Genomic DNA, 15,790 nt, shown 5'->3' on the forward strand with positions numbered 1-15,790 from the left:
GAGTATGGTATCCGGTGGGAGTATCCAGGGTAGATAGAGTATGGTATGACCATAGACCATTCTTTTTTTTTTTTTCTTTTGAGACGGAGTTTCACTCTTGTTGCCCAGGTTGGAGTGCAATGGCGCGATCTCGGCTCACCGCAACCTCCGCCTCCCAGGTTCAAGCGATTCTCCTGCCTCAGCCTCCCGAGTAGCTGGGATTACAGGCATGTGCCACCACGCTCGGCTAAATTTGTGTTTTTAGTAGAGACAGGGTTTCTCCATGTTGATCAGGCTGGTCTCGAACTCCTGACCTCAGGTGATCTGCCCACCTCGGCCTCCGTGCTGGGATTACAGGCGTGAGCCACCGTGCCCGGCCAGACCATTCTTTTAATTAATTAGTTGATGCAAACAAAAAATAAATTTTACAAATGTAAATTCTATTTTGATAACTCTGATTTTGGCCAAATGAGATTTCTTGCTGAATATATGATTTCGGGGGTTATAGAAGAAAGAACAATGATCATTTGATGATTCCTTTTTTTTTTTTTTTTTTTTGAGACAGTGTCATTCTTTCGCCCAGGCTGGAGTGCAGTGGCACAATCTCGGCTCACTGCAAGCTCCGCCTCCTGGGTTCACGCCTTTCTCCTGCCTAAGCCTCCTGAGTAGCTGGGACTACAGGCGCCCGCCACCACAACCGGCTAATTTTTTGTATTTTTGGTAGAGATGGGGTTTCACCGTGTTAGCCAGGATGGTCTCGATCTCCTGACCTCGTGATCCGCCTGCCTCGGCCTCCCAAAATGCTGGGATTACAGGCGTGAGCCACCACACCCGGTCGATCATTTGATGATTCTAAATATGAGCAATGGTTGTATTACTTTTCTGGAGAGGATACAGTTGATGTCTGTATCCTGCCCACATAACTCCTTAAAGCACTTCCTGAGGCTTGAGTGGAGGATTTATTGAATTTAATTCACATAGGAAGCCAAGTCCAGGGCCTGCTGAAAATGTGGCTGTTTTGTACAGGAGGGGAAAAAGTGAAGAGAAGATGGGATGAAGCCACAGAGCAAGGAGAGGCCTCGGTTGCTGTCCTGACCAGTCCCCTCACTTCACCAACAAGGCCGTGAAACCCAGAGAAGGGATGTGACTTGAGATCCAGCCAGAGCCAGATCCAGAATTGGGAGGGCGGGGGTGCTACAATATGATCACAGAATCAACACTTGACCCCTCCCAGCGACCTGGCAAAGTGGGCACTAACTCCATTCTGCAGAGGTGGAAACTGAGGCCAGTGTGGGGAATGGAAATTGACTGGGCTAAGCTTAGAAGCCTGAACTCTGACCCCAAAGCCCTCTCTTGTACCTTTGACCCCCTTGTCTTGTCCTGTAGTTCTTAAGGTTACAGTGAGCCAGTTTTTCATTTTGCCTTTCTCCAACAGAGGCACCTTGGAAAATAGGGATCCGGCTAGAGCAACCTGGAACACTTGATGATTGGGCTTATTTATATTTACAATTATCTATAGAGTGATAAGCACTTATATGCGGAAGGAGAGAGTTCCTGTCCTGCTCACTTGCTAATGAATGGATGAATGAACAAATACTAATCCTCACAGATCCCCTCTCTACAGAGGAAGAGGCTGAGGCTCAGGGAGGTGCAGTGACTTGCTTCAGAGACACAGGAATCATGCCAGGAATTGTCAGGCCTCCCTGTTTTCTCAGAGAAGAAAGATTGTTTCTGTTTCCTCCTCCGTCATGCTGGGCTTGTCAACCAGCCAGTCACCGGCCCTCCCTGAGGAAGCGCAGCACAGTCACCAGCCAGGAGAACAGATCCACCTGCCCCGGGACGTCAGCGCTGCCCACACACGGTGCCGCCCACGCACTGTGACACACACTCACACTTGGGCCCCAGACTCCCCAGGTCCAACCAAGGAGCGGGAATGGCAGAGGAGCGCGCAGGGGTGGGGCAGGCACTGAACCCCACTGGGGAATGGAGGGGGAAAGGGTGGGACAGGCCCCACCCAGCCCCAACTGTCAGACAACGAAAGAAAGGGTGCAGGTGGGCTCCCTGCACCCTTGCAGGTTGGAGAGGAAGGAGGTGAGCCAGCAGAGCCGAGTCATGGCAGCCTGCCAAGCCGACTGCTGAGGCAGAGTTAGCACTGGCTAGATGAGACACTTCACACTTCACAGCTCCTGAAAAGTGTGGAGGAAATGCCCACACCCTACACAGACCAGAGAGCCACTATCTGCTTGAAACAAATGGCCCCTTCCTGGACATCCTTTGTTCCCCTTTATGGACAAAATGCTACTACCTTCACTTACACCCTCCCTAGAGATCTCCCAAAGGAGGATGAGGGAAGCTGCCTTTGGTTGAGTCTATGCTATGTGCCTGACTCTGTGCCAAGCTCTGGACCTCCACCAAGTCAGGTGACATGATGATATGGGCACTACTAACCCTGGTTTCCCAGTGGGCAAACTGAGGCACGGCACAGAGTGGATCAGTAACTTGCCCCAAGTCACACAGGCTGGTAAACAGGGGAGCCAGGATGGGACTGAAATACAGGTCTAGCTCAGCCCAAAGCACATCACATCAAGGGTCTCACAGAGCAGGGGTCCCAGGAAAGGTTACTGTGTCAAGCAGAAAAGGGCCAGGCAAGCAAGTCTTCAGCAAGAGCCAAGACTGCACTGTATCTTGCAAGGGGCATTAGACGCTTCCAGATTTATCTGGATTCAATGACAGAGTGAGGACTCATGAAGGAAGGATAAGGTGGGGCTCAGAAAAAGAGGGTCCAAAGAACTGAGATCTCACGTGCATTGAAAATGTTAGAAAGTTGCCTCCCAGGGGGTGGTGACAAAGTGGGTTTTGACATGGCTGTGGGGAGCATCTGAGCACTTCACGTAAAATGGAAACACTACCCACACACTCATTTGCTCATGTGTGCACACACTTATAGGTGTGCACTCACATACACACATGGATATGTATCCTCCCAATGGCTGTGCATGTGTGTGGCATGCAGAGGTTGGTGCTGGAGCAAGAGGGGAACACATATCTACCGTCCATATACCTGGTTACTAATGAGCACCTACTGTATACATGGCGCTTTGCCAGACACCGGTTGTCCAAAGGGGAGTCACTGTGATTCCCGGCTCCGAGGTGGACTATATGTATAGGCACGAAGAGTTAGCTCTTCAGACTTCTCATCACTCTCCAAAGGCCTTGGATTGGTAGGTTGCTTTGTAGCTTCCAAAGCACTTCTATATATGTTCAGTCTCAGTGAAAGGAAGAGCCCAACCCGGTGAGTGTGGGAGGAAATGTGAAGAGTGCCCTGAGCATCACCACCATGGATGAGTCTTGCCTGAATCAATTACTGGGATGAGTGTCAAATGGTTTTCCAATTCCATCATTCCTTCTATGTCTATTTAGTTGACATCCTACTGCAAGGGAGACTCTCCCTTCTCCCTGTGTAGGGATCTACTTGTTTATATTTGTATAAACCCAGATTCTTATTTTATTCCATGTGTAATCAACCATGATCATCATTACTGGTTTTGATGTTGAAATTTCCCAGATTGGCCCGTATTTGGCCAGTGGGAGCTCCTTCAAGCTGGCTCCTTGTCCTTTCACATGCATGTGCCCATTATACCTTGAGCACGTCCTTACTTCTGACCTGAAAAGATGCTCCAGACTCATCTGGCACTTCCCCCCGGCCCAGCCAAAGAATCAGCTCTGGGCTGAGTAGCCTTTATCTGAAATGCTTGGGACCAGAAGTGTTTTGGATTTGGGATTTTTTTTTCAGATTTTGGAATATTGTTTGCGCATACATAATTAGATATCTTGATGATGGGATCCAAGTCTAAACATGAACATTTTTCAGATTTTGGAATATTATTTGCACATACATAATTAGGTCTCTTGGCAATGGGATCCAAGTCTAAACATGAAATTTCTATAAAACATTCATGTTTTATACACATCATATACACATAGGCTGAATAAAATTTTACACAATATTTTAAATAATTTGGAGATGTTTGTTTGTTTCGGTTTTTGTTGTTGTTATTTTATTTTACTTATTTATTTATTTATTTATTTATTTATTTATTTATTTTTGAGATGGAGTTTCACTCTTGTTGCCCAGGCTGGAATGCAATGGTGCGATCTCAGCTCACTGCAACCTCCGCCTCCTGTATTCAAGCGATTCTCCTGCCTCAGCCTCCTGAGTAGCTGGGATTACAGGCATGAGCCTCCGTGCCCTGCTTGTTGTTTTTTGAGACAGTGTCTCACTCTGTTAACCAGACTGGAGTGCAATGGTATTATCTCTGCTCACTGCAACCTCCGCCTCCCGGATTCAAGGGATTCTCCAGCCTCAGCCTCTTGAGTAGACGGGATTACAGGCATGCACCACCACGCCTGGCTAATTTTGTATTTTTAGTAGAGATGGGGTTTTACCGTGTTGGCCAGGCTGGTCTCGAACTCCTGGCCTCAAGTGATGCTCATCTCTTGCCAGGCAGGATCCATCTGCGTTGGCTTCCTATAATGCTGGAATTACAGGCATGAGCCACTGTGCCTGGCCAGAAACAAAGTTTTGACCACATGTTGACTACAAGCCATTTCATGAAGTCAGGTGTGGAGTTTTCCACTTGTGGCATCACATCAGTGCTCAAAAAGTTTTGGATTTTGGAGCATTTTTTATTTCAAACTTTCAGATTGGGGATGCTCAACCTGTGCTTCTCCAAGGACCCCTGGTTCTATTACATGGAGATTGGTATTTAGAAACCACGATCTGGGCAGTAAGTATGTCACTAGTGCTTCCTAGATGACAGAGCTAAGAAGATATATGCATATTCACACACACACATTTCTCCATCTAATCTATCTATCATCTCTCTATGCACATAGTAAAATCCATGAGTTCACACCAATACCTCCAATTCCAATACAAAAGGACAAGGCTTCTTCTAGTCTTCCTTTTTTCCGTATTTGCAATTCCCATCTCCAAAGAACCTGATTCCCACCATCTCCAACACATAAACTTCATTGTTCAATGCTCCTGTATGTAACAATTTCCCATTAACACAGGCCTCTTCCTTGGCCCTGGCCTTGCTGGACATGGGGGCCACAAAAGCCAAGTTCCTGCTGGCCCTGGTATCACTTCACTCTGATTTACATTCATTCCTTCAATAAATCGTTACTGATCACCTACTGTTTATGTGCCAGTCATTATTCCAGTTTATGGGAACCAAACACCTACCAAAAAATCCCTACCATCATGAAGCTGAGGTTCTAGTGGGGAACAGAGACAACACGCAAAATAGGTAAATGAAAAATAAATGAGTGGAATTGTATGTTAGAAGGTGATGGATGCTATGAAAAAAATAAGAGTAGGGTAAATGGGGATCGGGGGTGTTGGGGAGGTATGTAACTTAAAATAAGGGGCCAGGAAAGCCTCCCTGAAAAGATGTTTGGGCAAAGACTTGAAGAGGAGGGGGCTGGACAAGCAGCCACTGGGGGAGGGCAGCAGTGTAAAGACCAGGGGCAGGAGCATCCCTGCTGGCTTGAGGTGTGAAAAGCCACTGCAGCTGGAGCCGAGTGAGCAAAGGGAGGGGACCAGGAAAGGAGGTCAGAAGCACACTGAGGCAGACCCTGCAGACTGCAGGCCATCGTAAGGACTTGCCGTTTATTCTCAGCGAGACAGGAGCCTCTGGCATGTTCTGAGCAGAGGAAGCACATGGTCTGACTTCTGATAAAAGGTCAGTTCTGGCTGTGGTGTTGGAAACAGGCCGAAGGTGACAAGACTGAACGCAGGAAACCAGTTGAATAGCAATGCCTGACCCAGGTGAGATATGACGATGGCTTACATCAGGACAGCAGTCATGTGAGGTTATTAAAAGGGCTCAGATTCTGGATCTGAATTTTGAAAGCCAGGGAGACTGACATCAGAGTCAGGGTCTGCCACAATTTGATGACCCTGGTAAACCTCCCTAGCTTGGGCTGTGACCCTGAAGGGGCTGTACCCTAGAAGTAGGGGTGAAATAAGAGCAAACTAGTCCTGAGCTTCAGGTCATCTGGGTAACCTAGTAAATTTCAGCCTCTGAACTTGAAATAAGGTGATCCTACAATGCTGATTTGCTCCAAGTGCCTGGAGAAAGGGATTTAAAAAAAAAATCATCCCAGCCCTAAAATTATTTTTATAAATATTTTTCCAAACACAGTTTTTTTTTTTAGCACATAATCGAAGATAACTAGATTTCATGAGGGGAAAATACACCATGAATGGTAACAAGCAGAAATGGATCTCAAGGACTCCAGACATGGAAATTATCAGACACTGACTATAATATAATTATACTTCCTATGTTTAAGGAGATTAAAAGTCATGCCTGAAAATTCTGTAAGGAGACTGGAAACTATACAAAGTAACTGTGTCAGTCATGTCTTGTCCTGAATATGATGGCATAATCTAGGTGGTTAGAGGGGAGTTTAACTAAGGGATGCTTTTATTTTTATTTTCATCATTTTTTGAGACAGGCTCTGGCTCAGTCACCCAGGCTGGAGTGCAGTTGCATGATCCTGGCTCACTGCAACCTCCGCCTCCCAGGTTTGAGCCATTCTCGTGTCTCAGTCCCCCGAGTAGCTGGGATTACAGGCACGTGCCACCAGGCCCAGCTAATTTTTGTATTTTTAGTAGAGACAGGGTTTCACCATGTTGGCCAGGCAGGTCTCAAACTCCTGACCTCAGGTGATCCACCCACCTTAGCCTCCCAAAGTGCTGGGATTACAGGCATGAGCCACTGCACCCAGCCAGATGCTTTTAACAGAATGAAAAGAGTATAGGGAAACTACAAGAGATATTCTAGAGCTAGTACCCTGGAGTAAGTAACAGTGGAGTGCTATTACTATCCCAAGGCCTGAAAGGGCACGGAGAAGAAGTGATTACTGGAACTAAGAAGAGTGGACCTAGGTGAAGAGTACCGCCTGGTAGAAATTATGATGTTCACTGAAGGACACAATCAACCTGGGTGACCACTCAGGGCAGAAGCTGGGCAAATACATACCAAAACTTCATTCTTCTCCTTCCTTCCAATCTACTGCAGGTACTCCCCACAGGCTGAAATCAGTCAGAAGCCAAAAATAAGGAGCCATCAAAACAGGTCAACCTCCCAGCACACAGAAAAGGGTGAAGAAGCAGAGTTATCCTGGAGGGACAAATAGAAGGCACCTGGCACAGTGAAGTCACATATTTGAAAAAGAACCAAACACAAATTCCAAAACTGGGAAATACAATGATAAAATTAATAATTCAATGGTCAGGTTTAATAGCAGATTCAACACAACCAAAGAGAGAATTAGTAAACTAGAAAACAGGTCAGAAGAAACTATGTAAAATGAACAGAGAATAAAAGCAAGATGAGAGAAGAGAGATAACAGGGCAAAGTTAATATCCACAAATAAGTAGTTGGTAATTTTCCAGGACATTGAGAAAACATCAATCCACAGATTCAATAAGTCCAATGAAACTCAAGTCTACACTCATACTTATTATAGTGACCCTGCAGAGACAGAGAGGAGTCAGGGATGATGGTAAGGCTAACAGGCAAATGGAAGTTAATGGAGTTGCCCTGGACTGAGAGGAGGAGACTGAGAGGAAGGAAAATTTGGGAAATCTGACGAATTGTCTGCCCGGCCCCTGTAAGCCCTTGTGTTTGAGCCCCCTAGTCCCCGGTCTTCTGAGTAGTTCTACTGCCTCCAGACCCATTCCCCACTCCCACTGACTTGGGCCTACTCCCCGTCTCTTCTCAAGAGATTGTAGCAACCTCCTCCTTGGCCTCTCACGCCAGTCCATTCTCCACATTGGCTGCCAGAGTCATGCTTCTAAAAATGGCAAATTGTTGGTGGTGTGATGTGGCCTAATTGTGGGTGATATACTTTCCTACTGCTCTGGTTTCTACAAAGAAGGATTTCCCCTTAATACTCTGGGCTCCCCTCAAGCCCCACCAGGTAAGATGGGTGAATTCTGACTGGTGAGTGTGGGACTGGAGTCTGAAACAGTGGTGCTCAGCTCTTCCTTTCTTCTTCCTTTTGGGAGAAGACCACCCGCAGGGAGCTGCATTTTGCTCTCCTCTCCCCAAGAAGGCCTGTACTTTTTCTTCGCTTTTAATGCCTCCTCTGTGGGTCTGTCTGCCAAATTCTGAGGTTCACCATTAGGAAGCCCTCTGTAGATAGAAATCACATTTGTTCAGAGCATTGGCAGAAAAGAGAAACTATATTGGGTTCCCCAAAACTCCCAAACCAAAATATTGCAATACATCCTAACTTAAAATGCTTCAGGGCTCCTAACTGCCTACCAGAGAAAGTTCACATTTTTAACACAGCCCTCAAAGTCCTTCACCATCCAGCCCCTACCTCTCCAGCTTGATATTAGCCCAGGCTGCATCCATGCTGTCCTCTCTCCCACCACCCATGTTATTTGGATCCTTACCCAGTATGTAGCCAGTCCCTTGAAGACTACTTTATAAAAGGCAGACTCTCTTTCCTCACTCACACTGGTGAAGTCATATCATGAGCAGCATTATGGAGAGGTCCATGTGAGAAGGACTGAAGCCTCCAGCCAACAGCCAAGTGAGTGAGTGTCTATCCCCCAGCTCCAGTCATCTGCAGAGTCTGTAGCCTTGACCGTGCCAGAACCACCCAGCTAAGCTGCTCTTGGATTCTTGATCCTCAGACATGGGGGCATAATAAATATGTGCCATGGTTTAAATCCATCACCCAAATTTTATGTATTAGAAACTTAATCCCCTAATTCATGTTGATGGTATTTGGAGGTGGGGCCTCTGGAAAGTAATTCGGATTATATAAGGCCATCAGGGTGGAGTCCCCATGATGGTACTGGTGGCCTTGTAAGAGGAAGAAGAGGTCAAACACGGTGGCTCACATCTGTTAATCCTAGCACTTTGGGAGGCCGAGGCAGGCGGATCACCTGAGGTCGCCAGTTCAAGACCAGCCTGGCCAACATGGTGAAACCCCCGTCTCTACTAAAAAAAAAGAAAAAGGCAAAGAGTGGCCTCAGCTGACATGCTCATGCCCTCTTACCGTGCTATGCCCTCCAGCATGTTATGACACAGGAGAAAGGTCCTCACAAGAGGCAGCCCCTCAGCCTTGCCCTTCCCACAGCACCTAGAACTGTAAGAAATATATTTATTTTCCTTATAAATTCCCCAGTCTGTAGTATTCTGTATAGCAACAGAAAATGAACTAAAACCATGTGTATTGTTTTAAAGTTTTAAATTTTGGGTAATGTATTTTGCAGCAATAGATAACTAATGTACCCAGCCTGCTTCTCTCCCCTTGACTAACTTCTTCATCAGGTCTCAGCTCAGACTCTTCCTCCTCCCAGAAGCTTTCCGTGACTCTGTCCAAGACACCTGATGGTTTAGCCTCCCAATACTTCCTTCTCTGGCTGCACTGCCCAGACTTTTCTTTAGGGAACCACTCTTCTTCCATATGAGTCTGTGTGTGTAGGATGAGGGTGACTCCATCCCAGGCTTGAAGGCCTGGCTTCCAGTCTAGGCCTGGCCAATCGCACTCTCCAAACCCCTGGAGCCACTGTTTAGGCTGTGACCTAAGCCAAACCCTTGGGGGTCAGCCCAGGAGCCCTTCAGGAGGTATGGGGGAAGTGGTAATCTTTATCTCCTGGCATTGCTGAGTGGGAAAATATCAGCCTGGAGTTACAGGCACACATTTTGCCAGCACAAGGGAAAGTCTGCCTCAAGATGAAGCCAGAGGAAAAAAAAGAAGAACCTGGGGATGGGAAGAGACAGATTCCTGATGCAATTGTTGAAGTGCCTGGATCCAACTGTGCCTGAAATCCAAATCTACCTCTGGACTTTTGGACTTTAATTTTTCTTTTTTCTTTCTTTCTCCCTCCCTCTCTCCCTTTCTTCCTTCCTTCCCTCCTTCCTTCCTTCTTATCTTTTTCTTTTCCTTTTTTTTGAGTGCCATAGACAGTGTGTGTTGATTTTAGATGATTTCTGTCACTTTCAGCTGAAAGAATTCAGACCAATTCATCCCCACAGGTGGAATCAGGGACTCCCTCTAGACTCCCAGATCCTCTGGTACCACCCTTGTCACTGCACTTATCACAAAAAACTGCACCAGAGATACGTGACCCTGTCCCTGTCCCTGATTTTTTTGTGATGGTATCACACTTTTGTTTACCTCCTCCCTTCTTTCTTGAAATTTGAGGTATGTCAGGTCCACTGCTACATCCAGAGTATCTGCCTAAAAGAGGTATTCAGTGAATAATGGTATAATGAACAAATACAAGAAAGGACGAATGAATGAACACACGAGTGTCTTCTAGTTGGTCAAGAGACTTTAATAGAGTGAGAAAGGAGAGTTGTTTCTCCAGAGACCTACCTGCTATGAGATCTAAGTTCACTAAAGTCCTCTCTGAGCTGACAAAGGATTATTATTTTTAAATCTCTCTTCACCCAGACCACAGCTGAACCGGCCACACCCATGGGACACAAACTGATCTCCCATTACAGAAAAACAAATCTGACCCAGCCATTCTCTGCTTAAAACAACTTTCGGTGACATTTTGGACAGGAGTGGGTGGAAGGGAGTGAACATTTGGATTCAGAGAACATTCGGTGTTATAGAACATTCATTTGTTTATTGACTGACTCATTAGACAAGCAATGAATTAGCACCTACTATGTGTGGGCACTATACATGTTACTCCATCCTCACAGCAAGCTCTGTCTTAGGGCAATGTATTTGTTATCTGCTACTGCATAACCAATTACCCTAAACCTAGGGGCTAAAGCAATAAACATTTGTTATCACACAGGAATCCAGGTGCAACTCAGCTGGCTGCCTGTGGCTCAGAGTCTCTCATGAGGTTGCAGTCAAGCTGGGGGCCAGGGCTGGGGTCATGTCAAGGCTCCACTGGAGCAGAAGGATCCATTTCCAAATTCATTCACAGGGTTGTTGTCAGGTCTTAGCTCAACCTTGTCCAACCTGTGGTCTGCAGGCTGCCTGTGGCCCCAGACAGCTTTGAATGCATCCCAGGACAGCTTTGAATCCAGCCCAACACAAATTCTTGAACTTTCTTAAAACATTATGAGATTTTTTTGTGATTTTTTTTCCTCATCAGCTATCATTTGTGTTAGTTTTTTTGTTTGTTTGTTTGTTTGTTCATTTTTGTTTGTTCTTTGAGATGGAGTTTTGCTCTTGTTGCCCAGGCTAGAGTGCAGTGGCGCAATCTCAGCTCACTGCAACCTCCGCCTCCTGGGTTCAAGCCATTCTCCTGCCTCAGCCTCCCGAGTAGCTGGGATTACAGGCACCCACCACTACACCCGGCTAATTTTTTGTATTTTTAGTAGAGACAGGGTTTCACCATGTTGGTCAGGCTGATCTTGAAGTCCTGACCTCAGGTGTTCGGACTTGGCCTCCCAAAGTGCTGGGATTACAGGTGTGAGTCACCGCACCCAGCCCTTGTTACTATATTTTATGTGTGGCCGAAGACAATTCTTCCTTTTTTTTTTTTTTTTGAGACGCGGTCTCCCTCTGTCACCCAGGCTGGAGTGCAGTGGCTCCATCTCTGCTCACTGCAAACTCTGCTTCTCAGGTTCAAGCAATTCTCCTGCCTCAGCCTCCTGAGTAGCTGGGATTACAGGCATGCGCCACCACGCCTAGCTAATTGTTTTTGTTTTTAGTAGAGATGGGGTTTCAGCATGTTGGTCAGGCTGGTCTCGAACTCCTGACCTTGTGATCCGCCTGCCTCGGCCTCCCCAAGTCCTGGGATTACAGGCGTGAGCCACCACGCCCAGCCCCTAAGACAGTTTTTCTTCTTCCAGTGTGGCCCAGGGAAGCTAAAAAATTGGACACCCCTGCCTTAGAAGAATCACTTGCAAACTCACCCACAGGGGCTTTTCCTTAGGACACAGAAGCCACACACAGAAGCCAGGTTATCCAGGGTGACTGATCCAAGAGATAGCAAGAGAGTGTCCAAGACAGAAGTCACCATCTCTTGATAACCTAATCTCAGAAGCAACATGCTCATCACTTCTGCCATATTTTGTGCATTAGAAATGAGTCCATAAGTCCAGCCTACACTTGAAGGGAGGAAATTACACAAGGGTATGAATACCAAGAGGTGGGTTAATTGGGGCAATTTCAGAGGCTACCTGCCACAGGTAAGGTATTATTATCCTTCATTTCATACCTAGACACCCAGCTAGTTAGGCAACTGGTCCAGGTCACCCAGCAGAGAGTGATCTGAAACCGAAGTGGTTTTCTACTTCCCCAGGCTGGCGGGGGGTGAGACGGAGGAAGGCAGGGAGAAGTTACCGGTAGGAAAAAAAAATAATGAGGATGGAGTCTCTGTTATTTATCTACTGCTGTGTAACTAATCACCCACAACTTAATGGCTTAAAGCAAACGTTTATTATCTTATAGTTTCTATGGATCAGGAATTCGGGAGCAGCTGAGCTGAGTGTTTCTCAGGGTCTCTCAAGAGCCTGTGGTTAAGCTGTGGGCTGGGGATGCAGCTTTGAAGACCTGACCAGGGCTGAGCCGCTACTTCCAAGAGAGCCCGCTCACATGGCTGTTAGTGGGAGGCCTCATTCCTCACCGACCAGGCCCCTTTATAATCATGCTTGAGCCTCTTTAGGACAGGCAGTTGGCTTCCCTCAGAATGAGTGATTCAAGAGTGGCTAAGCAGAGCCTCAGTCTTTTGTGACGTAGCCACAGGAGTCATAACTGTCATTTCTGCAATATCCTATTGATTACACAGGATAGGTCAGCCCTATTCATTGTGGGAGGTGATTCTAGAAGGGCATGGGAATACCAGAAGATCAGGGTCACTGGAGGCTGGCTACCTACCACAGGCTTCCACAAGATTGATAATCCGAAAACTTAACTTGTATTGTTGTTCCCCTGCTCAAAGAGACCCAGAGCCTTCCCACATACTGCAGACACAATCTGATTTTCTTAGCTCCATCTCCCTCTGGCTCCTGAGTGGATGGACCATCTGGGATTGACAGCCTGGTCTGCTCACAGACCTCACCAGTCCCGCAGTAGAGGCCCATGTTGATACCTCCCCTCCCATCCGCTGTTCTGTTGGTAAGGCCTGCCTCCGTGGGAAGGCCTGCCTCCCTGGGAAGCCTCTATTCAGACTTCAACGCATAGTTAGTGCATCCCCAGCATGTGCAGGGTCTGGCTGGATGCTAGGATATGATGGTGATACCACCTTCTCTCAGGGAACTTTCCTTTTTTTTTTTTTTTATTATACTTTAAGTTCTGGGATACATGTGCAGAACATGCCGTTTTGTCACACAGGCATACACTTGCCATTTGTGTATGGCATCATCGTTTGTGTACCCATCAACCCGTCATCTACATTAGGTATTTCTCCTAATGCTATCCCTCCCCTAGCCCCCTACCCTGCGACAAGCCCCTCTCAGGGAACTTTCACTCAGATGGGGTAGTAGTTACTAGCGAATTAATAGTAACCTAATCACACGCCATGCCGACTTCTCCCAAGGAAACCTACAAGGTACCATGCGATTATATAACAGGGCACTGGCCTAGTCCATGAGCATTTGGGCAGTCAAGTAGCTAGCCAGGCTGCATAGGTGTATCAGCATTGGGTTTAGGTGTAAGTGTCTGAAAATACAGAATAACAATAGCTTAAATAAGACAGATGTTTGTTTCTCTTGGGCACGTGTTTGAGGACAGGTATTTTGACACTTAGAGACAGGGACTCAGGTTCTTTTTTTTTGTTGTTTTTTGAGACAGAGTCTCACTCTGTCGCACAGGCTAGAGTGCAGTGGTGCGATCTGGGCTCACTGCAACCTCTGCCTCCCAGGTTCAAGCGATTCTCCTGCCTCAGCCTCCTGAGCAGATGGGATTACAGGCACGTGGCACCACGCCCGGCTAATTTTTGTATTTTTAGTAGAGATGGGGTTTCGCCACATGTTGGTCAGGCTGGTCTTGAACTCCTGACCTCAGGTGATCCGCCCGCCTTGGCCTCCTAAAGTGCTGCAATTACAGGCATGAGCCACTGGGCCCGGCAGGAACTCAGGCTCTTTTTGTCTTGTTGCTCTGCTCTGTGGTGGCCTCCACCTTATGGTCCAGGATGGTGACACCTACATTCCCGGCAGCCAGATGGAGAAAGGGACACAGAGGGTAAAGCAGACATACCAACTATCCCAGACGCCCCACAAGACACTTCTCTTTACTTCTCAATGCCACATCTAGCTACAAAGGAAGCTGGGAAATGCAACTTTCACTGTGAGCACCCACATGCCCAGCCAAAAGTTGGGAGCTCTATCCCCACTCGAAAAGAGCAATGATAGTCAATCCTGTTTTCCTGTTTTGCATTTACTCTGTGCCAGGCATTTGCTGACCTTGGAGATCATCCCAAATGCACACTTGATTCAGTAGGTCTGGCCTAGGGACAAGAGTCTGTCCTGTGATGGCCATGTGGCTGGTCTGTGGACCACAGTTTGAGGAGGGAGGATGGGAGGTCAAAGATCCATCATTGCATGGTTTCTCCCACATGGGGCCAACGAATGGCTGTTTGGAAGCAGTGGCTGCTCAAGGCCCCTTAACTCTCCCTGCTGTCCCTAGGTTTCCAGTTCAGGCTGAGATTTCCTTCTCTCCCCCAACAGTGTCAGACCACTGACACTGAATGAATGAATGAATGAATGAGTGAGTGAGTGAATGAAAAGGGAAGGCAGAGGTCAGGTCCCAGCATATGCTCTAGGGGAAGGGTTTGGTTCACCACGCCACCCTACCTCAGACCCCGTGCTGGTGCTGTCCCTTCTGAATCCTCCCGGAGGAACCAGCACTGCGGTTCCCCTCTATTTACACAGGAGGAAACTGTCCATTGACTCTGCTCTTTGAACCCGAGCCCTCACCATTCTCCCCTGGGTTTTTTCAAGCCTTGTGCCACCACAACCTTGGAGAAAGGGCCAGTGACAGAACCTGGGGGAAGTTCAGGGAAGTTCAGAGTGAGTTTCCCCTACTCAGGTCTTGTGTGACCTCAACTACCATCTCCTCTAATCCAGCAGTCACGGAAGCAGCTGTTCTGTATTCCTGAGGAGGAAACTGAGGCTCTAAGAAGGAGACAATCGGCACAGTCCACGTTGGCCAAGTCACAGTACAGGCCCCATCTGCCTCTGCCACAACCCTGCATGTTCTCGATGGACCTGGTTCAGAGCAGATGCTCTATGAACGCCCACTAGAGTGAACCACAGGGGCAGATGGAAGCAGGGACAGCCACTGCCAGCCTCAATAGTTTCAGGTGCCTGGCACTGTGCTAAGCCAGTCTCCTGTTTCTCAGCTGATCCCCAGGAAAACCCTCTCGAGTAGGTGTCATCGTCCTCTGTGCAGATATGCAAAAGGGGCGTGGCGGGGGGGGCGCGCTCTGAGAAGCCCAGTGGCTTTCCCAGAGAGGCACGGCAGGGGCAGAGGTGGGTCCACCTTAACAGCCTAGGATGCCCGACCTCTTCCCTTCCCCCACAGTATTAGGCCCTCACTCAGAGCTAGACGCTGTGCACGGCCAAAGTCTGTATCACCCGCCCCCCCCCCCCCACCACTCAATCACAGTTCTGTGAAACTGTTTACAAATGCAAAAAACGGGGCTCGGAGAAGCAGAGAATTTGTCCGAGGTCATCCAAAGAGATGGAGAAGGAAATCTAAGTGGGAGGCTTGAAGGAATGAGTACTGGAGTCTTTGGGGGACTCCCTTCCCTTCCGACAGCCTCGACTCTCCGCCCCTTCCCTGCCTGCCCGCGGGCCCCTTT

The sequence above is a fragment of the Pongo abelii genome, chromosome 4 (assembly GCF_028885655.2).
Source record: "Pongo abelii isolate AG06213 chromosome 4, NHGRI_mPonAbe1-v2.0_pri, whole genome shotgun sequence".
NCBI classification, from domain to species: Eukaryota; Metazoa; Chordata; class Mammalia; order Primates; family Hominidae; genus Pongo; species Pongo abelii.